General features: G+C 37.7%; 1 long non-coding RNA gene across 1 annotated transcript; it reads right to left on the bottom strand.

Annotated features, from left to right (window-relative positions):
* Window positions 1-2,426: 2,426 nt before the first annotated feature.
* On the bottom strand, window positions 2,427-5,152 carry LOC148839980 (uncharacterized). Its single transcript, XR_016088870.1, has 3 exons — window positions 4,970-5,152; window positions 3,908-4,019; window positions 2,427-2,981 (listed from the first exon to the last, which is right to left on the bottom strand). It is a non-coding gene; the product is annotated as an uncharacterized LOC148839980 (long non-coding RNA).
* Window positions 5,153-27,537: the final 22,385 nt, after the last annotated feature.

The raw sequence follows: 27,537 nt of genomic DNA, 5'->3' as shown, positions 1-27,537 counted from the left end.
GTGGCATTTAGAGTTACTGTAGCTCTCAAAAGTCTGGAAAACAGCTGCTGTCTGGCTGTTTTAGTTTGATTATACAAACAATACAAAGGATTGCACTACAAAGGGTTGTGGGAATGGCACAGAGGAATATAGGATGTGATTTACCATCAATCAATGAGTCCCACACCATCCACTGTTGCAATAAAGCCCTGATACATCATTCAGGATCCCAGCCATCCCAAACACAAACTGTTCTCCTCCCTGCCCTCTGGTAAGCGTTACCGCACTTTTAAAGCAAGGATCACTAAACTCAAGAATAGCTTCTATCCCACTGCAGTATGCATCCTCAACAGCTAACTGCAGGGCCTTAATACACATAATTTTTACATAGTCTGCCATTCTTTTTGTCTCACTACTACATATTGAGGGAGACGTGGTAGCTCAGACAGCAAGGGTGTCTAGTTCCTGACTGGAAGGTCCCGGGTTAAATCCCAGGTAGGGCTAAGCGATGTTGCTTAGTCTAATTCCTTCCAGACAGCTCCCAGGTCCACTCAGCCTGCTTTCCAAATGAGTATCAGGGGTTAATCCTTCTGGGGGTAATAGGCTGGCAGGAGCATGATGCTGACCACATCACCTCCACCTCCAGTATCAGATGGCTGAGTAAAATGTGGGCCCTTGCCCTCCATTCCCCATGAGCCTTTATGGCCTGAAAAGGGAACTCCCTACTACATCTTTTTTTCCCACAACATATTTATTGTTTCTGCTGTTGTCTACAGTACACTGTGTTCTGTTGTCTGTTGTACTATGTCCCGAGAGATCAGCGCTATTAAGAATTCCAATGTACGTGTACATAAGGCAATAAACTACTCTACTCTCTCTACAATGTGGCAAATGAAGGCTACAGCACCACAAAAGTTGTGTGTTGGACAAAAGAGTCAGTGTTAAAAGTCAGCTGTAATATACTAGGACATTGAAAGCAGAAATTAGTACTGAGTGAAGTCAATAATCAGAAATATTTAAGCTACTGTATGTGTATTTTTCAGATTTCGTGCATTTAAACTAAAGTGTGTTCTTTTTTGCATATTGTATATTCCCCTATTATGCTAGACATACTGTACAGTAAATGTGCTCACATCTGCAGTGTTTTTTTATCAAACCATTTTTATTTTTTTTTACTTTTCTGTTTTACTTGATTCATATAAATACTATTGCTTGTTAAATATTGCTTTTATTACTTAATATATTTGTTAAAGTTTTTTTTATAGTTTAATAAACTCTAAAATACCCTCAAATACGATGAGTGTTTTTGACACTGGTTGATTTCAAATTCCAGAAAGGTTTTTTTTTTTGTGGCAGTGCTGTTTTTAAATGTCCGGCAGATAACACTGTTTTTATTTCTCCTTTAATCTCACAGCTATTGTGTATCGAAACATCTGAAAATTAAGCCAAACATCGATGTCTTTCATTTCATAAAACCACTAGCGGATAGGCTACCCATTAAACACTTGTCAAGCAAGTCAAGATGTCACGGTCATCATCCTTCCTCTAGAGGGCGCCATTACCCTTTTGGTATTGATTTTAGTTTAGATTTTAGGCATAGGCTTTCATCCCCACGTCCTGTCGGAGCGCCTGTCCCGTTATGTGTTTTATCTTCCGCGTTCCTGGTCCTTGTTCCCCGTTCCCTGGATTTTAATTGTCTTTGTCTTGGATGGATCTCCCGGCTATTGGATTACGGACTGCGCCCTGACTACCCCTTTTGGACCTGTCTGGACTTGGTTGTCTTTACTTTCTCCCCCGTGTGCACCGGATCACTGCGATCGCCGCACACTGTCTGTCAACCCGAATAAACCCTGCTGTGCTTTCCCCTGATGTCCGTCTCCATTCTCTTCCGGATTATACCATCACTCATTGGGTCTTAATTGCACACTCAACGGGAATACTGTCGTAACACTGAGCAAGCTACTGTATAATTCACAACTGTAGTAAAGTAAAAATAAAAGAGAAGCTGTAAATCTGTTGAATACTTATAAAAGTATCAATTTAGTGATTATAATATTATTTTTTTCCAAATAGTTTTACGATACTAGGTGCAGTTCTTTAATCAGAAGTTAATTTCTCTTAAAATATTCAGTGTTTATGTGTTTGATGTGTTTAATTTGCATGGGTACTTTCATTGTTTCTATGGATGAATACTTCACTGCATAGGATGTCTCTTAAAACAGAAAATTCATAATTTTAGGGCTTTTGAGGTTAATACCATTTTTTAAAATCCTTACACATACTGTATAACCACAACTTTGGCACCTCTTTTAGAAGCTCAGGTGATGGTTTCCAATGAAAACATAAATAACATCACAGTGCTCCCATCATTAAACAGATGAACAAGTGAAAAATTTAAGTAGATGAAAAAGAGTTAAAAATTCATGAGAAAATTTTCTTTTATTTTATACATTCATATCTTTATTTAACTTACAATTTTAATTCAGAAACTGCATTTTGCAAAAATGAAACAGGAATAACTCTTAGTAACAATGCATAACTCCAGCTGCTTCACAATGTGAGAACACTGAACAACTTTTAATTCTGCTTCCCATATCTACAGACATCTACAAATTAACATCTACAGACAGCTGTACATACATGTATCGCCTTTATTAAGTTATCATCAGAGATCAGGGATCATGTCGTATCTTAATCATGTCTTTCAGCTAGACAGCTATAAATAAAAGTATTAAGAATAATATTTTGTAACATTTGTTTTAAAATAGTTTGCACACTTTATTTTTTTAAATTTTGGAAACCACACATGCTTTATACCTTAAATCTTATTTCAGAAAAATCTGAGATTGCAGTGATACTATTAGTGATAGATTTAAACACTTTATTTTCTAGGAGAGTCATCAATTTGTACTTTTGAAAGGTTATCAAGGGTTTTAACATGTTTCTTGACCCAAGAAGGTTTAGCGTCAACGCAAATTTCTTTACCGGCTCTTGTGACAAATCTGCAAATCAAAAACAACAACAATTAATAACATGTTTAGATATTGTATTTTCAGTATATTCTGTGGATCCTTTTTAATGAAGAGTTTATTTTAGTTCATACAAAACATACACTACTGCAGACTTTTCATATATGAAACGATTTAGAATGTTTTTTATCTAGACTCTACTGTGAAACATCTGTTTTAAAATTACTCAAAATGCTTCATCAGTGACTATTTCTTCTCATAAATTAATATCAGATTCAACAGCAATATGCTACAGAACTTTATAACTACTTTTCAGAAGTAATGTGCAAGCATGTGTAATTGCTATATACTGTAATTGTAACAAAATCACATATTTTATATTAATCATAAAATACTGTGTGTAAAAGCTTCAGTAAAATATAGAAACTTGCAGATGAGTCTTTTACTAACTTTTTTAAGTATTGCAATATTTTATGTTATCCATCTACATTCTTTACTGCATGTGAGGCTGAGCTTGTCATTTTGATGCTTTTATCCAGCCCTCTCATACAACAAAGAAACAATCCTTGTAATGTAAAATTCTTTGATGCTTATGTAGTATTTCTAAACCTTAAAAGCACGAGCCAATTAATGTGATGCCTTATTACATCACGCACTTTATAAGAAGGCTGTTAGCCTGAAGTCTTGATCAGAAGACAAATCCCGATGTCCCGGACTACAATATTCTTTCACTCCTTCACATAAGCTTTCTTTCCTACCATGTGAGAGACACTTGCCAGTTTTATGGAGCTACAGAAGAAGCACATTATATGGCATAATAGAATAATAAAAAGTTATGGTTAACTACATTTAACCATAGTTTATTTGTGGTGATGAATTGGATTATCATGCTGAAATACCATTATTTATTCCATGATTAATCATGTTCACCTGATAGCAAGAGTCTCTAGAAAACTTACATGACAGCATTCACGAGGCACTCAGAGCTTGTGTTCTTATAAGTGGCCAGAGCCTTAATGGGAAGCCTCTTCGGGTAGAAATCAAAGCAACATAGGCTCGGTCCATGGCTGTCTAAAACAAAACAAAACAAAACAATACTTCAGATTATTACAAGTACAGGATATTATTATATTACGTGTTTAACATACTGTAATACTAATGAAAAAGAACAAGGGTCACACGAATGAAAAATGTATTTCTATGAATATATGTAGTAGACTTGTAAGCGTTTTTTTAAGTATTATGAAAGAAATTAATCTTTACAATTTGAAAACAAATGTAAAAATAAATGACATTAATATTTAACAGAAATACAATTTAATTCCATATTTAAAGTTTTACAGCATTTTATTTTGGTTGATGAGTTTGCTAAATTATTGTGTTCAATTATGACAGTTACTGACATTTCACTGATATATAAAAAATGAAAATTTTTGATAATAGCATTTATTCAAATTAGAAACTTATTAGTGGAATTAATTTCAAGCCTGTAATTATATTGAACTCACATTTACAGCAAAACTTGTCACACGCAGAAGGTAGACTTTTAAATGTTCTTTTTACTCACGCACCAGAAGCATGTGAAACAAACAGGAAATGTGTTGTGTTTCTACTGTTCCAGAGTATAATGAAGCACATTTTTATTTGTTAAAAAATTCTGTCACTGATGCTTTAAATAATTTTATTAAATTCAGCTGTGAACTTGATATGGAATAATTCAGTATAACAACTAGTTAGTTGCCTGTTTGGAATCTTTTATTGTGTAAAAATATCAACTACTTTATTTGAGCCTAGATAGTAATTGACAAGTAAATAATATGTGTTGCAATTGCCTGCTACTGTAACACTACTTTAAGTAAGTCTTTAAAATTCAGTCATAAGCTAGATATAAAATACTTAACTAATACTTAGTTATTTTTGAATTTACCGTGCTATAAAATTGAAGTATGCACTACCTGTTTTCTTTGAGTTTCTTACACCTTCTAAATCATAACAATACTTGAAAGATGTAGAAAACTTACTCTCGCAGAATATCACTGAACATAAGGCTCCAAGAAGAACAAGTTGGATGACCAAGACTGTGGATTTCATCTTTCAAACTTCAGAACTGGTGCTGGGTTCAGACTGATCTTCTCACAGTTGATGGATCCCCTATACTCCTGCTGGACCTTGTCCATGTTTTATAGGATCTGGATGGCAAGAGGGGTCTTCCCATTTCAACTGGGCCCACACTTAACTGCCCACTTGCGCAGTGGAAAGCCCCACAGAAGCTACCACTGAGATGGATAGAATTTACAGCAAAAACCTTTGGAAAGAAAGACAGGGGACATGGGCAGGAAATGATACCTTCACTCAGTCACTTTTGTGGTAAACGTAGATACACCGTAGAAAACATACGCTGTGGGTGCCTACAACAGAAATAGCATTTTGTGGTTAACTTCTTTTGCAAACTGTGGAAATCTAATTTTCATATTATGCTGATCAGAAAAAATGTGATTTAATTACACCTGATATTTCAGGGCTCCTAAAATATCTTCCACTGGTAAGATTTTGTGGTGGAAGCATGACTGTCAAGAATTTTGTCTTGTCATCAGATATTAGCACACTATATTAAACATACGGGATTATTGGTAATAGTTCAGAATGTTGACATTTAAGCATCCTACTGTACACTAACACTATATCTTTTTAAGTTTTAACTAGGTATTGTGTTGAACCTACCTGTACAATGACTTAGCAGCAACACAAATATAATTACAAAAATGATCGCACTTCTTATTTACTTACATGTACTTGGATTTGAATGTTATTCCTGAGTTAGTGAAGTTTTTCTTCTTGTGTCCCAGTTACATCCTCCCCAGTCAATACTAATTGGCTGATTGGCTATGCTAAATTGCCTAATTCATGATGAACAGGAAGGGTTCCCCATCTTCTCCAGTTGATGTACAGTATCTCTACTGCTATACTGACCCCCATGTTGTAGTCAGGTTCAGAAGAAAATGAAACAGTTCATATTTTAATGCTCACTGGATAGAGTATTTTACAGTACATGATCTGGCAGAATTAACTCTGATATTTATAGGAACAATTTGCTTTTGTACATACAGCATAAAGGCTTCTATTATTATTGGGCTGCACTTCACCTTGGAGTATGAGAATGACTCAAAACATACAGTGAATGAAATAAAAAAACCCAACAAGAGAAAAAAAAGTGGGAAATATTAGTGTGGCTAAGTCAATCTAAAACTAAAGGTAAAAACTGTCAGAACACCTCCTAGGGTTCATACATGCATACAGCAATTTCTACAAATGTGTACAACATAATACTGACTATTATGTAAATCCAATTAAGGCTACTTTTAAATGAAACTAAGCAATTTTTTCTAAAGAAAAAAAAACATTTTGTTGTTTTATCAGAAGCAACTGTCCTGGTAGTATGGTGTTTGGTAAAGTATTCCCAGAATAAGAACCTGAACTCTGTGTAAAAAACTTACAAAAGCTTACAAATTTACAAACTAAAGAAAAAAATAGAAGCAAGGAGAAAAGTGGAAGTGAGTCGGAAAGGAAAAAAAAATGAAACCACTAGTCATGTTGATTCCAGCCTCATGCAGAACCCCTGGTGCTACCTGTGTCTCTGCCTTTCAGGTCTTCTGTCATAATGTTCCCCACATTCCATCTTCTCTCCAGGTTTCTTTACTTTGTGTTGCATCAAATATTGGTAATTTTGTACCCAGTTGTCAAGTGTCCCCCTCTTCTTTCTTCATCCCCATCTCTAGATGTGCATTTAATTCCCCCTTGTTCTGTTGAAAACCAAAGCCTTCTTCTAGAGTCTCAGTCGGAGTCTCAGGCCTCAGCTCTACCCTCTTGCTCTTTCAGTTTAAAACCAACAGCTTTTTACTTGCAGCCCTGGTTTCTTCTTTGGAACACTGTTACTTCTGATGCTGCTTCCTTGTCTCCAGGATTGTTCAGTGCGCAAACCACAGCTCAACCAGGTATCTTACGACCCTTTCTCTCTTTACTGTCCTCTGGTGACCAAAATGACTTGGTAACAAATTCCAGTTACCCCTCATTTTCTCAAAACCCTCATGATCTGATCTATCAAAGCTATTAGGCATTGACCTAATAGACCTCTATCTGGAGGAAGATAGAAGAGATCTATCTCCTCTATATTCCTCAACAGCGAATCTAATTCCTGCTGTCCCTTCTACCTGCCATTCTACTTCTGTCCCCAGAGTCCCAGCTCATCTTCAGCCTGTCTTCAGCTCCACTCTTCTGGCCCCTGTGGCTCCTGATGTCACCATCTTGGTCCAAGGTCTGTCCTGCTTTCTACCACCGGCTCAGTGTGCATCCTACATTTTCTGTTCCTCTCCTAGTGCCCAACACAGAGCAGTGCTGGTGTCCATTTCCTAGACTTCTTGAATTTTACTATTACTAAACTTGTATTTTATTGCTTTAAATCATTGTACTATAAGTACCATGGACAGTAGCATGAATACTCCAATTCCTCCTGGGAGCCTTGAGCACTGAACCTTACTACTGCATTTTGTTGGTGTCAAAGCCCTTACCTACAGCATATTTTCCTCTATCCTATATTTCATCCTCTTCACTGCTGCTTTCTCCAGGATTGACCCAGCTCCTTCCATCCCACTCCATTCCTCTCTGGCCATCCTCCCCAAATTTAGTGCTTGCTCTTGCAAAACAACTTAACATTCAGCTCTTTGTGGCTTTTCCCATTTTCCCAGTGCAATTCCAAGAAAAAACCCTTTTCCTCCACTTCAATGGAAAGCAACCCACTTACTGGCGAGACAGCGATGTTCCTCTTTTTCTCTTGCCTCGTTTTGAAGATTGCACGCTGCCTTCTCTTTCATGCTCATCCATTGTCTCCTTCCTTTGTGCTCTTTCACCCCTTTTGATTCCCTGCTGTTCCCCCATTCTCTCTTCAACTCTTCAGCACTGGCCGTGCTACCCATTGAACCCTTGAGCCACAGCAATTTTTTTCTGTGTTATTGTCTCTTTTCCTTTCTCCACAACATCTTCTCTTCCCCTTTCTGTGCTTCCAGTACTTGCTTTCTCACCCCCTTCTGGGTCCAGTCATGGGTTATGATACTCTATCTATTCTCTTGCTGCATCCAGCTCCAGGACTGTGGTACTTGGTCTTTCAGATGTCCCAGGGAGCAGTGGCAGATGGTCCCCTTCCATTCCCTTCCTTCCCTATTGGCATCCTACGTGGTACCCTGTTGGACCCTTGTCCCCCACTTCCACTTTTCATCAGTATCAGGTAAACCTACCCATCACACGTTCAGTCCCAGCAATGTGTCCTGCCCTTCTCTGTCTCTCTAACCTCACATCCTTTCTGTCCCTTCCTTGATGTCAGGTATCCTACCCACCATGTCCCAGATCTTGTGTTCTCATGTCATGTCAAGACTGAAGTCATGCTTATTGGTACCCCCCATCAACTTTGTAAAGCCAGTCCTGTAACCCTGTCTGTAGATGGCTCTGTACTTGAGCGGGGTTATATTCGATTCTGGCTTAACATTCGACCCACATGTACAGCATACTGTCAAAACATCTTTTTTTCACCTTAGAAATATCGCAAGACTACGCCCTATGCTATCATTAACTGTGGCTGAAAAGCTGATCAACATATTTGTATTCTCTCGAATTGACTACTGCAATGCTCTACTCCCTGGGGTATCTAAATCTACTCTGAACAAGCTGCAGTATGTTAAAATTCAGCAGCCAGAATCCTGACCAGGTCTAGTGCAAGTGTTCACATTACTCCTATCCTGGAGTCCTTGCACTGGCTTCCGGTCAAATTCAGCGTAGACTTTAAAATCCTCATGCTCACCTATAAGGCTTTACATGGCTTGGCACCTCAATACCTGTCTGAACTTTTATCGCCCTACTCCCCACCTCGCAACCTCCGCTCTTCAAATTCTGCCCTCCTTACTGTCCCCCAAGCCCGTCTACATTGTATGGGCGACAGGGCCTTCTCCTGCTATGCCCCCAAGCTCTGGAACTCTTTGCCCAAGGATATTAGAGAGTCACCTTCTCTAAACTCCTTCAAATCCAGACTCAAAACCTTCTTCTTCAGAAAAGCCTTTACTTAACTGGTTCCATTCTTCACCCCTCTGCTCTTCTTAATACCACCTTCCACGGTCTCCTCTATTGTTATTGTTGTATTGTTGTAATTATAATTGTCTCCTATCTTGTGAAATCTTCTTATTTATTGTTGTAGTCTTCTTATTTATTGTTATTGTCATCCTGTAAAGCGCTTTGAGAAGCCACCTTTAAAGGTGCTATATAAAATAAAGTTTATTATTATTATTATTATTATTATTATGTCTTCCCCTTTTCTGCTGCTGTTCCACCTGACAATGGTGTCAGCCTACACCTTACTTACTCTTTGCAGCTCAGCACACAGCCTGCCTACAGCAGTGGAGCTATAGCTTCCAGTACAGAGTACTAAATTCTGACTTCTATTATCGTCCGTTGGCTGGCTTAGCCCCTATTACATGCATTATTTGTAATTCCTGCCCTCACTGTTCCCTCCTCTTCAATTACTCCAATTATTCTGCCTCATTGCCCTCAATCTTCCCTGTTTGTTCCTGTCATGATTGTCAGCCCTCCTCTAGAGGGTGCTCCTACCTTTTTTGCTGTGTTCTCCAGCCTTATTTGTCCCAGCTGTTTCCTATCCCCGTTTCCTTATTTGTTGTTAGTTGTTCTGGGCTCAGCTTTGGCAGACAGACACCCATCACCGTGCTGAGGAGTAGCCTAAGGACATAGGCTTTATCACGGTGTCCTGACTTCTGAGTCCGGGGCTTGGAGCACCTTGCCCCGTTTTGATTTTAACCCTTCGTGTTCCTGGTCCCAGTTCCCTGTTCCTGTTTTTAATCGTCTGCATCTCTGATGGATCTCCTGGCTTCTGGATTTTGGACTGCATCTTACTACCCCCTTGGACTTCCTTTCTGGACTCGTTCGCCTGCACTCCTCCCATGCACTGGATCATTGTCTTCACCACCCTGCTGTCCGTTATCCCGTCCATTCCTCACCGTGTCTTCCCTGATGTCCTTCTCCAGTCACTTCCAGATTATACCGTCCTGCATAGGGTCTTCTACAACAGATTTCACCGGAGATCGGATTGGCCCCTGTGATAGCTCCTCACTCCTTTTCTCTCTGACCCTCATTCCTCTCTTAGGTCATAGAATGATCAATTCATTATCTTCTTGGAGGGTCATTAAGACCCAATCAACATAAATTCCATCAGCGGCAGAAAGTCCTTGTCGCCTCCTCCTCATATGCACCTCTTATAGAGACACACAGGCTCGTTCCATGTGCCTATGGTGCCCTTGAGTGCCTCTTATGCTCGTTCGAAGAAGGAATTCACTGAACTGCCGGCACCAGTGTTCCCAGCCGCTGATAATACAGCCGTGTCTGTCTCAGAGGCTGAGGTCAGGGCAACTTTCAGAAGGGTGAACATATGGAAGGCAACTGACCCAAAAGGCATACCTTGATGGGTCCTTAAGTCCCGTCAGACCAATTGCCCATGGTTTTTACTGACATTTTTAATTTTTCACTCTTACATTCTTCCGTTCCCATGTGTTTTATTTCATTGCCGGAGAAAAATACTGCAACATTTTTTAATGATTACAGACCGGTAGCGCTCACATCTACCGTAATGAAATGCTTTGAAAGGCTGGTCATTAACATATGGTATATTAACACAATGGTACCTGAGTGCTTATACCTCCTGCAGTTTGCATACCGGCATAACAGGTCCACTGAGGACACTATTTCCCTGGCTCTTCACACTGCCATGGCTCATTTGGATGATTAAAACATACAGTATATGTAAGAATGGTATTCATTGATTATAGCTCTGCCTTTAACACTATAATTACAGCTTAATGAACTACAGCTTAATGAGTAGTTCAGGTGCTTAGCTGCGTAAGCATGCGTAGGCTGCAAAGGAACAAGTAATAGGTTTATTCCATGCTGAAAAAAAGAAGAAAGAAAACACAACGTTTCAGCCGTGGAGCCTTCTTCAGGTGTGAGAGAAACAAGGCAGTAAGCAAAGGTAATGTAACAGGAGAAAAAAGGCTGGGAGAGAGGAGGAGCGAGAGGTTGGAGCAGGGGACAGAAAGAGAGGCCAATCAAGAGGTGTCAAGTCAGAAAAGGTATAGAGAGGTGGGAAATGAAACCTTCAATGAATGGAGAAAATTTAGAAGAAAAGTAGTCTGTCATTAAGAGAAGGGGAAAGGTGTGATCCTAGCTGCAGGACAATTTTGGTTTCTGTAGTCTTTCTGATGTATGAGTTTGGAAAACCGTCTTTGAGAACACAGATGGAGAGATTAGAGTGGTCGTGGCTGTCAGAGGTGAAATGGGAAACAATGGGATTAGAGAGATCTTTAATCTTCACAGCCCTAACATGTTCTCTGAAGCGGTCTCCGAGTCTCCTTTCTGTTTCTCCAGTGTGAATGGCTGGGTATTTACTGCAAGAGATACAGTAGATAAGGTTGCTGGAGGTACAAGATGCCATCTGGGTGATCCGGAATTGTCCTGAGGGGCCTTGAATGAGTGTGGTGTTAGATGTGTACTTGCAGGTGATACAGCGATACAGGTGATACTCTCAGAGATTTGGTTTAGCTCATCTTTAACCCCAAAAACCAATCTGTACATTCTGGCTGTTGTTGTCACTTACACTTACTAAGGGTGTTATACCCAGAAATACTTCCACATTAAATTCAAAATACCATTATGCTTCATTTATCTTAATTCATCTCCAAAATCTCAGATTCATCTACAGTACATCAATGTATTTTGAACCAATGTTACATTTTACATTTGTATAAAATGTTATTGCCAAACAGCATCATCAGACATAAATACAAAGGAGTGGGGGGTTTTACAAAGACCGAGACAGAGCTCTGCCTAATCTGAATGTAATATAAAAAGCCAATCAGGTATGAATCATAAAGAAATGTGTTACTCTGTGGAGTAGTTTTAAACAAATCCCCAAAACTAAAAACCTGGAATTAATAAGTTAATTAATAACTTATTAATTAATAAGTGTGTAATACCCTTTTCTCTTAAAATGTTCGCTTTGTCTGTAAGATCTCTCTCTGAAATAGTCAGAGAAAGAGCAGATCAATCTTAGATCACCACGGTTTCAATGGTGCAAGATCTGTTTTTATAATTTACGTACAAGTGATCATAAATAACTCATCATCTACCTTCGACTCAACCGGAAACATAACAAATTACGATAAATGTTCACACTCATAATATTTGAATTAGTGGTTAGGGCTCTAGAGCAGATGGTTCTGGGTTCAAATCCCAGGTAGGACTCTATTATTGTACACCTGGGCAAGGTACTTACAATCAAATTGTTCCAAATGTATTCTGCTGTATAAACGATTTGAAGGTCATTATTATCAAATAAATATTTTATACGTCATCCAGACAATCTGAGAAAACAACAAAAATGCAAATACATTTTTAGGATATATAATCAAACGTATAGATTTTAAGTGATGTTATGTTCAAATTGTATAATGTACCAGTATGGTGAGAGTTACCTGATCCAAGAATGCAGAAACCTCAAAGGCTCTGACAAAGTCAAACTGGTGAACATCTCCAGCATTAACAGGGAAAAAACAACCAGAGGCCACAAGTGTAAGCTGAGTGGAAATGCATTTAAAATTCAAAACAAGCAGCATTTCTTTACACAAGGTGTTGTGATAGTACAGTATAGCTAGTGTATCTAGCCATGTTGTTGAAACTAACTCTCTGACTTCTTTCACGAAGCAGCTGAATGACATATACAAATACACAATAAATTAGCTACTAACTTGTAGTGACTAACTTCTACAGGACATCTACTGTAGCTGTTCTGATAATAGAATTCCATGCTGATAAAACCACCTGCACAGCCAAAGTGATCCTTTCCTGATGAGACTTTGCTCTTCTGATTCTAATTTCCTTCAATTTTGTCTGTACTGAGCTTCATGACTCTTAGATATTGTGCCTATTTTCTTTGAAACATATAATTAGTCATATTGGATGTCATTTACCTTTATCACACTTTCAAACAATATAATGTTTTTATTTTATGAAGGAAATGCTTGGAGACTGGTTTTTTAAAGACCCTTGGGAAATTCCCAGCACAAAAAGCACTTCAGTTACTGTCAAAGGACAGATTGGCTATTATTCTTGATTATCAAATTTCACAGTAGAATTTCAACTATATAACTGGTCCACAATTAGAACTTTTAAATTTTACCCCAATTAAATTATTCTAGTTAAGGTAAAATAAATGAAAAAGTGAACCCACGGTAATAAAACTACTTAGCTGTGACCTTTCAGGAGCTTTTTTTGACTCAGACACATTCAGTCATAGTCTCACAGTTAGTAACTGCAGTCATCAAGTGTTTCTACCTGTGGTTTCTCTTATACTGCATTCACACATCATCAGTAGTGTTGTGTCATACAAATGACAAAGTTCAGGTGTCTGTGAAGCAGAAGTCTCTTTATTTCATATGCATATGGAAGTCTGGCTTGCAACCACCAGACTTAGAAATAAGTAGCTGAAGATGGTCCTTTATACCTTAAAACAAAACCAGTTACTATGACACATTCTAAACAAATGATAAGACAGCAACACATGCCAATTAATTATATCTAAGTTGCAGGCTAGACAACAGTTAGTTCTTTTCATGTTCTGGGCATACAGCCAGCATACCAAATATGTCACGCCCTCTGTAGCCAGAGGGCGCTCCTTCTCTGTCCTGTCCCTAGTTTCTGGTCTGCTGTCCTTCCGGTCTCTCTCTTTCCCTTGGGCTATATATTTCCGGGTCTTGCACTCTGCCTTGGCTCAGCATTGACGTTCGGATGTCCTGAGACCCGCCTAGCACCAGGTCGCCCCACGTCCGCTACCTGAGGGCATAGGTTTCTATACGGCATTCCTGAACTCTTTGCACTAACGAGCCCGGGCCTTTTTCCCATCTCGCCGCTACGCGTGTGGGTCTTTTTCCGCTCTCCTGCTCTCCACGGGTAGTCCCTTTGGACGTCCGTGACAAAATACATGCCCTTTATCTAACTGACCAAGGCCAGGCAGCATCTTTATATATTTGGGCGCAAAGCTAACTTCAAGACACTGGACTGCATAGTTTGCAAAAATACAAAAACAAGAAATGATATTATTATCTCACTTCCCAGGTGTCTCTCTTATCTTTTCAGTAGGAAAAGATTAACCTGTCTCTATCTCAGGACAGTCAAAATCACAATGCTGTGATTCCTCAGAATTTATTGGAAAACTAATAAATTCATTTCTTATGGGGCATAAGAAATGGGGCATTATCATTCTATTCCACGTTATATTCTTGTTTAAAGGAGAGTTACTGTGAAATAGTAAAACTTTTTTTACAGGCATGTGACTGTTCACAAATTATAATGACAATTTGCATGAATATAAATGCTAGGTATCAATATTTAGATAAAAGAATAAATCCAAGCATTACATTTCTCAGGAATTAAATATTAGTCTGAGGAGCTATTGAAACAAATTTCGTTTTATATTGTAATATTTCACATTTGGCTTAATCTGCTTTACAAAGTCAGGTTAAAATATATTGTAAATGTAGAGTACAAGTGAAAAGTATCATCTTTTAATCAATACTGAAATAAACACAAAATGTGCATTGTGTGTGAGAAAGTAAAATACTGCACACATGGCAAAATTCAAAACATAGATAAGGATCTCAGAGCAATAGCCAGGCCTACTATGAGTTTGATCTACCACCTGTCTGCTTACACAATATACAGTACATGCATCCATGAAATAGTCATTTAAAGCAGTGCTCTACCTCTGACCTTCTCAGGGGACAGGAAGTAATAAGAAGGATTTAAAAAAAGAAACACCATATTAATCTTAAACCACCATGATAGCCTATGCCCACATGAAACACTTTGTATTGCCATGTGTCTTTCCGTGATGGTTTGGCGATAGTTTGATTTATTTTTTACTGTTAAAAGCAACATGTTTAAATAGTTACATGGTTGTAAATGATGCATTGGATTTCATTTCCAATATGAGGAATACTGGAAATAAACAGATAGTATTATACAGAAAAGTAGTAAATTATTTTTAGTTAAAGGTTACTGAATTAAAGAATACCTATTCCTCAGTCAGACACTAATTGCATTACCTTGTCTTTAAAGAGAAGTGCTGCTGTATTCAACATCTTCTTTAGAAAAAACTATTCAAACAAAAGTTTAGATCTTTTGAAATTCTGTTAATCTATGTTACACAGGCTAGATTAGTTTGATAATGGTTTCAAGCAAATAAAGATTACCAACACACTTTCACTTATACTGTAGCTTTCTGCCGAAGATATTGTTGTGGCTGGGGCCAGGCAGATGAATTTGAGCAATGTGGGTAAGCTTTGTAGTTCCTAGCAAAGTTACTTTTATTTGACACAGTTGCTATTATTTTGCTGTATTTACATAGCTGCTATGCCCAGGACTAATTAATTTCACTTTAAATAATTCAATTTAAATTCAATCAGTTTTATTGACATGAGTAATGAATTACACTATTGACAAAACAGAAACAACTGACAGAACATTTACATACTTTTGCAGCACAGAGATATTATTGAACATTTACAGACATTACATAAAATGTTACTGTTTGACCTGCTCACTCTCTGTTCTTAGCACTGTGACAGGAGATCACATACTGGGCTGCAAGCTCTATTGAGTTTCCTCCTCACTATGCCAGAAGGACTGGGAGCTGTTTTGATTCGGGCAGATGTGGGAATTCTAACATTAGACTTATTTTAAGGAAGAATGCTTGTCTAATCCCAAAGTATTTGTCACAATGCACTATAAAGTACATCTCTGTCTCTGCTTCTCCCTGCTAGCAGTGGCAGAACAACCAGTCTTCCCTGATCAGCCAAGCCTGCCTGAGTTTCTTTGGCCAGGCTGTGGTCACGGGACCTGTACTTCATCCGTGTCTGTTTCTCTTTGCCATTTCTTACTCGGTGTGGATTGTCTTTTTAGCGTACTACAGCATTCCAGTTGGTGTTGTGTCTGTGTGCCTGTGTCCTAGTGGATGAGGTAGTATTGTTTCTTTTGTACTGTGATTTTGATTTAAGTAATGAAATCAACCACATTATATCATAACTATCAAATACTAAGGTTATATATCAACTAAGCCTCCATAAGAATGAACCATAGCATTAATAAAGGAAAAGACATGAAGACCATCATGTCTTTTCAAGGCAAGAACAGGGGGCAAGAAGAACAGGCATCATCATCACAACATCATTAGAAGCGTCTCCTTCCTCAGACTTGAAATCACATTTTGTCTAGAAAATTTGAATGCTGAAATAATAACTGGACTCTGAGCTTTATTATATGTGTCATGACAGCCGTCTTAAGGCATCCTTCGGCAAGCAGTTGCCCTGTGAAACCATCACATTCTCAAGAGGATTCACGGTTTTCCAGGGTTTGCTTTACTGACCAGTTCCCCTTTTCATGATCTATGTTATTAGCAATTTTCTGCTTATTATTCAATTCCCGGTTATTGTTTTAAAGCCGAGGTGCCACTTTGACTGCGCTTTGTCATTTTTCATTTCACCATAGGTTTTCTTCACTGTCACTACTGCTTTCTCTCTATATACATATCTTCACTGAGCAAGACAGCACTTCACTCTGCGTAGAAGCTGCAGCCTCAAGCCTCTCCTGTCATCCGTTTGGTTCCCTTTTTACAGGAAGCTCGCTATTCAATTTATTCTGTACCTGAGACATCTTTATTTCTGTGACCCACAGGCTGTGCATCAGTTTTCTACCTTAAGCCTGCACTCCACTCTGATCAGCAGTTTTCAGCCTGAAGTCTGCCATGCAGACCCATTTGGTCCCCTTCTCAGGAGGCTCGCTATTTGGTTTCCCATAACAGGGGCTCTCTGTTTCCAACCGGCGGACTCTGTTTGGCAGCAATTTCAGCTTCAGGACAGCACTTCACTCTGCTCAGTAGTTTTAGCTTTAAGCCAGCTCTTCACTCTGCAGAGCAGCTTTTGCAGCTTCAATCCACCCTTTCGCTCTGTGCAGCTCTCTCATCTGCCTCCTGACAGCCATTCCCTCTGTGTATCTGTCTCAGCAGCCTCCAGCCATCCTTCACTCTGCAAAGCTGTCTCAGTGGCCTCCTGCCACCCCTTTGCTCTACGCAGCTGTCTCAGCGACCTCCTGCCACCCCTTTACTCTGCACAGCAGTCTCTACAGCCTCCATTCTGCACTTAATCTTTTCATTGGTCACAGTGTAGACATTGAGCTTGCCAGCCTGTGTGTCTGGCACTCGGAGGGCTGCTCTTTCAGGCCTGCTTTGGTTCCTTTTATAGGGTTCTTTCCATACCCGAGACTCCCTTTTGTCGACTGATGGGCTGTGTTTAGCAGCCTACCTTCACTACTGATGCAGTTAGCTGGCTTCTCCAGGTTCCATCACACCTCCCCATTTCCATTTCTTTTCTTTCCCATTACTAACCAACCTGGGCTGATTGCTTCATTATCACCTTTCACTTTTCACTCTCTGGTCTATTGGGTTCTGACAATTCATCTGCTGTGGCATTACCAGTTCCCTGACTTATTTATTTGGATTTTTATTATCAAAAGGTCTCCCCTGAGTTAGTTGATGTTTTTTTTTACAAAAGGGGAATTTGTTTCTCATTCATCTGTGAGCATCCATTTAGAGCGGCAAATTAATTATTTATTATTTATAATAATTTAGGGTCAGACTTCTGGGCAGTCTGGGTCTGGGTCTAGACTCTGGAAGAGCTCTGAAATGAAAATGTTGTGTTTACTTTTTATGAATAAATATTTGTTGGGTTTGATTATTATGCTATTATTATGCTGTGCCAGAAAATAAAAATAAAAGTGTGTGTGAACGATATAACACTAGATGAAATTAGTAATCTTTAACAAGATGGAAACAGGACCTTATTTGTACATTAATTTAATAACCTCCCTATATTTACATTTTTTCACCAAAGGTTTACACCGGATGCACTTTTATTCCAGCAGTCCTTATTGAAGGTTTAACAGTAGTTTGTACAACAATTTTTGTAAATTTACCTTGCTTGTGCCATGTAGTTATTCTGATATACTTTATCATCCCTGTGCATGTACCATGATTTCAACTGGCATATGAACATGCTGTGGTCACTGAGCCTCTACTTCATCAAGGTCTGTTTCTCCTTGCTATCTCCTACCCTGTTCAGTGTCCTAGTGGATGAGGTGGTATTGTTGGCTTTTACTGTGATCTGCTTACTTTAGCTTTGATTTAAATGAGGAAACCATAAGATGTCTTGCAAGGCATCTTGTTCTTGTGTCCTTGTAAAGAAAAAAAAGCCTTAAACATGACTTCCCAACAAGAGAGTGTGTTGTATTTATAAACTATGTAATGGGACAGTACAATGAAATTCTCATTCCACCTAGAAAATGCTCTCGACATAACACCATTTTGTGATGTGCCATCATATCACAAACACTGTAATATGACACGGGTAGCTTCTTCATGCTTACTATTTCCTTTTTTAACAGTCCAGTACCTTCATGACAGTGGAAATACCCACAGAATCGGTGAGAAAGGTGTCTATAGATTTTAGTAGGTTCTTTGGAACGAAAGACAGGCAACTTGTGCAGGAAATGTGACATTTCTACTCAGCCCTGTGGTTATAAGTAGATGACAAGTTCTTTACTATGTGGGTGCCTACAACAGAAATAGATATACGTGGTTAACAAACATTTTCATTTTTCAATTTCAAAATTCAATTGTTTGTCAATTGTTTTGCTCATTCTTAACAGCCTCTTACACAAAATGAAATCACATTCACATATTCTTCATACTGGCTGGCTTACTCTGCATCTTCCATAGGTAGTAAACTGAAGATAAGATGATAGAAAATCATAAACAAAAAGCATAGAGTCTTTAAGAAAGAACTGAGCCTTTTATTAACAGAGCTGCTCTAAACGTTGTGGTAACACTAGAAAAGCAAATAGTATAGTATTCTACCTCTATCAACAATCTAAATGTACTCCAAAGAAAAACTGCATTTTCTGATGATCTTGTATTATTTATTAAAAACTTTGAGAATTTGTGCTGCTGTTTTTATTTTTCTGTGAAACATATAGTCAATGCAGTGTCACCTGTTAAGTGTGATGTTGCAGAACTTACATACTGATTGCTACATTCCTTTTCTATTGCTGCTTACACTTGGTCTGAAAATTATTAAGCTAGATTGATTGACTTCATTAAATATTGATTGACACAAAGTGGACAGATAACTCGTTTTTTTTTAAATTTGGTCTAGAGCACACAACCTCAAAGTAATGTCTGGGGAAAATTCTGTCCCCTTGATTGCTGAGAAAACCTTTTCTAACAGGAAATTACAAATCACGTTTCTGTGACACTTTTGAAGATGGTTGGATAGATGCAAGAATGTCTGGAGAAGGTTATTGAAATGCAACTTGACCTTCACTTGAATTGTTTGTACACATATCTGTTAAAGTGCTCAAATGAACACTAGGTGCGATAGGAGGAAGAGCTGCAGATTACTCACAAATTCCAGAGGCTGGTAACAGTGCCTCTGTCACAGATAAGCCTTGTATTTTTAAGAATATTTGTGTACCATATTGATTTTACTGAACTGAAATGACTGAAATAGTCTTATAGCAGTGATGTTTTCTAATATCCATTATCTAATATCAAAACAAAATGTAATTCGATTAAATTTAAATTTAAAACAATGTCTTTCCTTCCTCTCCAAGTAAGGCACTACCACAATCAAGCCAGTGCACAAGAAGTGTTTCAATACTGCATTGGGATGTGCATGTATCATCTGTGAGCAGATCTTTTTGTGGGTCATAATGCATCATGAATGAATAAATGACGAGTATTCTTGTGATCATCAGCATTTCTTGGTTGCTTCAACTAAGCCATCTCTTTGTTAGAACCTCAAGCAGTAGTGCAAGTACATTTGGCTAAACAGGCAAGCAGTTGTAGTAATTATTTATGGTCAAAAATAACTTCAGCTTTGTTACATTATGGAAAGCCAGTGTGTCTTTAATTGTATGGACTTTGACTTCTACTGGATGAAACCCCTCGAAGACTACTTGATGTCCTAGAAATGTGAAGTTATGATGTCCTAAATGTGTATTTATTTCACTTAAATTGTACACTGGTCACAGAAAACCCTTTCAGCTTTCCCACCATTTTTGTTGAGTCAGAAATAAAGGCGACCAATTTGAGCAAATGTTGTATGTTGAATTTAAATTTGCACTGGAGATGAAAGTAATGTTGTACACTGACAAGCTAAAAAAAATGAACTTTTTAAGTTCTGAACTAAAAAATAAAAAACCTGAGCAGATAATGATGGGACCTGTTTCAAATCTGTAATATCCTGAAAGACATTCTGTAGTTCTAAAAGAGGTTATCCAATGGTCTTCTTCAGAATCTAGCACAGAACACAGGTGGAATCTATGGGCCAGTGCACAAGCTGCTTAGCTATGTTGTTGAAGCTGGTATCCTGGCTTCTTTCTATAAGGGGTTGATGAGATCCTGGGAACAGTTGACTACTGAAGCACTGATTCGCTAAATAACAATTTTTATGTTCGTATGGGTGACTGGTCCAGCTCCTTGAAGAAGCATGGTGCTGTCTGGTAACAAAGTTTTAGTTGGAATGCCATTTGTTTTTTTAGGTTCTGTTGAATCCCATCCAACCTTAGAATGAATACTTCTGCCTCATATAATTTAGCTTTGTGTAATAAACCAAGGCCCAAAGGTCCTGTCCCCTCTCTCTCAATGTTCAGTCTGTTTACAAGTTACACTGTACAGGAACGGCCAAAAGATCTTTGATTTAAATGAGCTTACCATTGTATGCTCTCAGTGTTTTTGTCTTCTGTTCGAGGTCAATGGCTGATTCCTTTATTGAGGTAATCACGTATGTTTGTTTTCCCACCATGGTAGCTGAAGCTCCTGTGTAATTATCTGTTTGCATCCCTTTGTCACTCACATGCAATGTAACAACAATAATAGCGTCAGATCTGACAGCTCTCATGTGCTACAGAGAATATATATGTATATTGCATTGTCTTCTAGAGTCCTGGTTAACCCAATCGAATTTGTCTGCTGTGGTTTATGCCTTGTTGTTTGCTTATACTTGGCTCTACATCACTTTGCTAGGTGTCCTTTCTTGTGGCAGTAGCTGCACATAAACTCCTTTAGCCTACATGCATCTGCTTTGTGGTTATCTCTAGCAGCCGTATTACTATGTAATATTTTGTAGCTATGGGTTGCTACTTTTTGAGTTATTTCCAAAAGCACTCACTGTTTTGGGGATAGTTTAACATATGTTTGCAAACATTACCTCATATGCCTTATTTCTAAAACATTGTAAATGTTTTGGAAATAAATGCACAAAGATAATGGAACCTTTCCCTCATTTAATCAGATATTACGCTTTTGCTTTTTGAGGGATCACTACTCAAACCATATTGCGAGTTAGGGGTATACATAAGGAACCTGGATATAGATAGATACTTTATAAATCCTGTGAGGGAAATTGCAGTGCAAAAGCAGCCAGGCACAGTCAACACAGCACAGTGTAACTAAACGATATAGTAATACTACAATACAGTCAGTGAGAAGTGCAGTGGAAAATGGAGCATACAGAATTGCACACAGTGCAGAAGATACAAAAACAAACCAGAATGTACAGTACACAAGAAGATGTATTGACACAGTATACATTATTGTGTGTCTGTTATAACTTTAGTCTTTCCTCTGTGTTATTGATGTTTGGTTCTTCTATTTGTGCTGTTCTCTGCACTGCTTAGCTTGTTTGTGTCCTTGAGAAAAGTTATGTACTGTAGTTGTCGCTATGGATCCACAGCCCTGGTATGTGGTATATTATGGCATCTTTCACGCAGGGGAAAGAGGATTTAAACCCTTAACTCCAATAATTTGGGGGGGAATGTTTAGGAGAGAGTGTTTGAATTTGAACTTTATCCCAAATTCCCTAATATAGACTTAAGGGTTAACCCAGGAGTCTAACCAACTGAATTGACTTCAATTGAAAAAGGTTAAACCAGTGTTTTTTGCATTTCTGAATTGTCTATTATTTTGTCTTTTTGAAATAAAAGGTTAAGCCTATGCTGTTTTTTCATTCAAGCTTGAAAACCTTACACAATTTTGGAATATTTTTCTTCTTTTCTTATTTGTTTTTTTTTCATATTGGTGGGATATCCACCCTGGCACAGGGGGATTGTTTGGGGAGACTGTCCCCCTTGAGTATTGCAGGGGGACAGTGTCATCACAACAATGGACAGAAGCAGGCAAATACTGCTACCGTTATAATTGTTTCATGTCGGGTGCCACTAAAATTTTAAGATTTCACATCAAATCACCACATCCCTTAATGTTAAAACAATGGGCAGCCTTGGAACTGTTTGCCCAGTTGTCATCTTATTGTATCACATTTGAGAGCAACATTGAAAATCAAAATAGGTCATAGCAAAGCAATTCTACTCATTTTAAGTAAAACTAAATGAATGAATACTCCCAAACTGAGGAGGTTGTGGGTCATATGATGGTAGCAGGAGACAAAGACACTATTAAACTTGTCTTGTTCTTTTTGCCCTCTCTCTTAAGCAAAAACGCACTGGCTAGGTAGACTAAAAGGCATCCTCTTGTTTATATGTTCTTAACATAATTTCTTGACTATTACTGATCGAATGTTACTCAAATTTTGTGATTGTGCAATAGCATTATCAGGCCTTCAAATTTAGTACAGGATTGTGTGTTGAAGTGAGGGCATGCAAATTAATGGGAATATAGAGTATATTAGGAATTCTTCAGAGTATTTCACAGTGTTGATGTAAACCATAGAATTTTCGAAGAAAGAGAAAGACTGAAGTTAATCACCACTTCTGCTTCCATGTCAATAATTCCAAACCAGCTTTGGAATCAAATGTAGCAGACCTTAATAAATACAGAATTTTGTTTACATGTTTTGTCTTTTATCTCCATCTCTGTTTGTTTTAATGCAGCATTTTTTTTATCTGTATTCCATCTATCCATCCATCACTCCATTTGCTAATTTTGCTAGACACCTGTCTATTACAGAGCACACACAGACACACAAACCAGGGCCAATTTTTCCAGAAGCCAACTAACCTATCAGAATGTCTTTGGATTCTGGGAGGAACAGGATCAAAGGAAGGGCATACAGTACAAACTCCAAGCATATACGGAATTGAGCACAGGACCCCAGCACTATAAGGCAGCAATGCAAGCCACCTATTTATTCCACAGAAAAATGAATTTCTTGCTTGAAAAAGGTCTTATACTGTATAATGGCAGCCAAATAATGGCCAACATGAAGGCCATTGTAGATACAATATTCATTTTAATTAATCTGTGTTAAAGCTGTTAACCAAAATAAATGTGTTAATTTACCGCTGTTTCCTTTCCATTCTCATCTTATCCTCCCATGGGAAAAGTAACAAAGAAAGTGACAGCAGGTTACAGACTGCAGCAGTGAAGCAGCTACACACACACACACAAAGAAATCTGCAGTTCATCTATTTAAAAAAAACTGCTTTTAGGTGCTCATTCAATCTGCAAGCCAATTTGTCTGTTTTGTGTCATTCTTTCACTTTCAAGGACTTCTTTATCTGTTTGGGAATAGTATTAGGAATGGGAAAGCAATTAGCTGAAGATGAACTTCCTTTCACTTCCCACCTGTCACACAAATAGATTCCTTTTTTTGATCCAACATGGCAAAATAAGATACTTCCATTAAGGTTTGTAATACAGTAGTAGACAATTTTACATCTACAACCGGGAGCCTCACACCTAGTCATACACCTATTTTATTTATTCATAACCTTGGAACTGTAATAGATATCTCTGTCTTCTTTGTTTCACACAACATGGTGACCCCTGTGTTTCAAATGTGGAAAGGCCGATAATTCAAGAATGCTCTTGTTATAGTGGAACAAACATTTCAAGTTCACACATTTTCAAGACATCATATTATCAGATCCCATGAATATGGCACTGTGGCAGCTGCACAATAGTCTGGTGAAGGATGATCTGTCACAAGAGGAAAGTAGGATAACCATCTATCTATCCATTTTGTAACTGCTTAAAATAATTCAGGAACGCAGAGGAGCTGGAGCCTATACATACAAACAAGAGGCGCAAGGCAGAGGACACCCTGGACATGACTCCTGTGCCTTACAGGAAAGACACACAGGCACAAACACAGACACGCATGCACCCAAACCAGGCCAATTTTTCTAAAGCCAAATTAATCTACCAGTATGGCTGTGGGAGGAAACCAGAGCTCCTGGAGGACACCCAGAAAGCTGATTTGTTTTTTAATTACCAGCATGCTGTATTTTTTTTAGCAACAGAAGTTATTCACAGACCTCAGCTCAGAGTCTCAACAAGATACCAGAACTCTCCTGATTTACATGAATTACAAGTTAGCTTTTGACAGAGTTATGTCCAGGAATTTATTTTGCCTTTAGATCCATTGTGTGCTGGTGTTCTCATATAGTGACCATAGAAGGACCAATACAAAATGGAGATGATAAATCAGCAAAAAAACACTTTTCTTTAACAACAGATACAAAAAATTACATGAGTTAGCTGAGTAAACCAGTACTCAGGACTGAGGAAAGTCAGTGAATTTGAAGCACCGATTACATGATGTTCTTATTTTTACAAAAATAAGTTTAATTTTGATTAATTGCGCCTGTTCCTGTTCTAATATATAATCAGTTGTTGTTTCATCATAGATTGTTGTTTTCCAGGTTTGCTAATTATTACACCACATACAGTAGGTTGTGAACATGTTACAGGCCTAAAGTGCTGACTGGTTGGGTTGGTAATCATCTCATTAGTATACAGCAACATGTGTTAAATATGTGTCTGGGACATTATTCGAAATTTCTTTGCTTTAAACGCATTTTTTGACTCATTTTTTTCAAACAATAATCTTTATCTGTCCCTGTTGAGTTTTAATACAGTACTGTATATGCATTAGTCTTACTAATACATGTGTGTGTTTGTCTGATAAATGACAAAAGAACTGAAACAGGTTTATCTTAAATTTTACTACACTCTGCTTAAAATTCCTTTCAGTTGAACTGCCATGTTTTCACACAAGAACTTTAGGTAACACTTACACAAGGTCTCTTATTGTGACCATAAATCTGAGTAAGGAGGATTTGTTTTATTTTATGAGGAATACCAATATGGAGCACTGTCATAGAAATCTGTACTGTTCCTGGTTTTATTTTCCAGCCTGCAAGGACATTACAATGCAAGCTGCAGTATAGACATGTGTCAAATATGTGTTGATAGTATTTCAATTACACTTCCAAAAAGTGCTTGTAATGGAAAGTTGAAATGTATTTGGAAATATTTACTGTAATTTAAATATAATATTTAATGTAATAGTTTTATAAGCATTTGAAGCATTTCTGGATCTATTTGAAAATTGTTTTTCATGTCTTCAATAGTTTCAGTTGGAATAACAACAAATACAACAAAACCTTCATTTATAGGCCAGGGTTCACTTTTTAATTACAATATGTAGCCTACACATTTCTATATCATTGTATATGGAAAGTTACCATGATGCACTAAAACATAAGGGTTTCTAAGTATTTGACTGTCAATGAACTGTCATCTGGACTGAAGACACGACATCCAATCCTCTGGGTTCTACAGCTGCATAGGATGCTGGGACATACAGGTATTCAGCTGTAATTCAGCTCAGCGCTGGAAGCTCTGTAGAATTTTGTTTTCACTTTGACATTATAGAGTGTTTTGTGTCAATCAGTGTCAAATAATCTCAAATAAATACATTATGGTTCCATATTGTAACACAATAAAATGTGAAAAGGATGTGAAGGATGTGAATATTTTTATAACCACTGTAGATAAGATTCAGATATTATCAGATGATAGTATATTAGCACACCATATGGACTCCTATTTGTATTTCTCGTATTTCTTCGCTGTATATCATTATGACTAATTAAGCCCCATGAAAAATTCATGAATTAATTCAAAATGCCAGCTCACTTAGTATTCAGCAAGAGTTCAGTTGCTGTTTTTAGTTTTTACTGTTTAGAAAGTTTTTAGGCTTTCTTTAAATGAAGAACGATACTTTAAATGATTTACAAAACATAAAACAAATTTCTCTGTTAACATAATTATTATTGTTGTTGTAGTCATTACTAACATTATATCAGCTGGATTTGATAAACAGAGTAGAAGCAATAGTGTGAAAGTGAGCAACCCCACACATTAACCTTCAAAACAGATAATGACAGAGACTAATGACTGATATTATAGATGATTCATTTATTCTGTAGGGCATCACAACCTCATCCTTGGTTCAAAGTTCAATCTCCAAATTAGCGTTTATATTGACTGGTTACAGCAACAGCTCTTCAAGTACTCATTTTAATGTTGCATGTGCTCAGAAGATTTGTACCATGATCCACACATACTTTACATATTGTTTTTAGAAGTGATATTCATAGGTGTGTAGCATTTTGAACACAGAACCAAATGTGTTAAAATAGGTTTAATTATTATGATTATGCTCAAATCATTTTCATAATTCTTCAAATTTTCACCAGCTATTCATACAATGAATAAAAAAAATAAACCCCGTAAACAGTTAATTTAACAGACAGCTGAAATTAACGTCATTATTTTTAACACAAAAGTAAATATTAGCTCATCATTGATTTATTGTAGATGCAGATCTACAAGATCAATTTCCTGTTTTAAGGCAGGCATGGCACATTTTTATCACAAAGGATATTTCCTGTCTGTGGCTTCATGATCTCTATCTATGTGTATCTGTCTATTCGTCTGCAGTGAGTTTGCCTCTGTTCAACCGTGTCAAAAGATCTAATCTATTGAAGTGCAGTTGTGCTTAGGTGCTTAGGTAATTTGCCCTACAAAATAGAGTAACATAAAAGAAAAAAGAATATTCCAGTTAATAAATAATTTCAGCACCACATATACAGTACACTATAAACTCTGCAATGAGATTACATTGGGATGAAACCAGTGTAAACAAAAGGTTCCCAATCTTCTACAATCTGGCCACCCACAAGGAGAGATGTGCATGACCTATTTATTCTTCTCAGCATGACTACAGCAGGCAACTTCATATAACAAAGTCTTTTCTTCTGGTCATAAAGTCAAACAAGAAACCTAAATGCTGCAGAGTAAGAATAGCAGCCTTAATTTCTCTGACAATAATTGATATTTTTGTCCATAGATGGGTCTTATTTAAAATGCACATTAATGTATCAGTAAAAAACAAATTAATAGCGTGATGTTTTTCATCTTGAACTGGCTGGACCCCTAACTCCCCTGCATAAGAAAGTGCACCTCAATTATGTTGTCTCCACTAGGACAGGTTATAAATGATGGGTGCTGTTCATGCCAGTATAGTGACAAGTGCAGCTCTGTTCTGTCTCTGTCAGGATCCAATCC

Source organism: Atractosteus spatula, chromosome 2 (assembly GCF_055471065.1).
Source record: "Atractosteus spatula isolate fAtrSpa1 chromosome 2, fAtrSpa1.hap1, whole genome shotgun sequence".
NCBI classification, from domain to species: Eukaryota; Metazoa; Chordata; class Actinopteri; order Semionotiformes; family Lepisosteidae; genus Atractosteus; species Atractosteus spatula.
The sequence above is the reverse complement of the archived record's forward strand: the minus strand, read 5'-3'. Positions and strand labels throughout refer to the sequence as shown.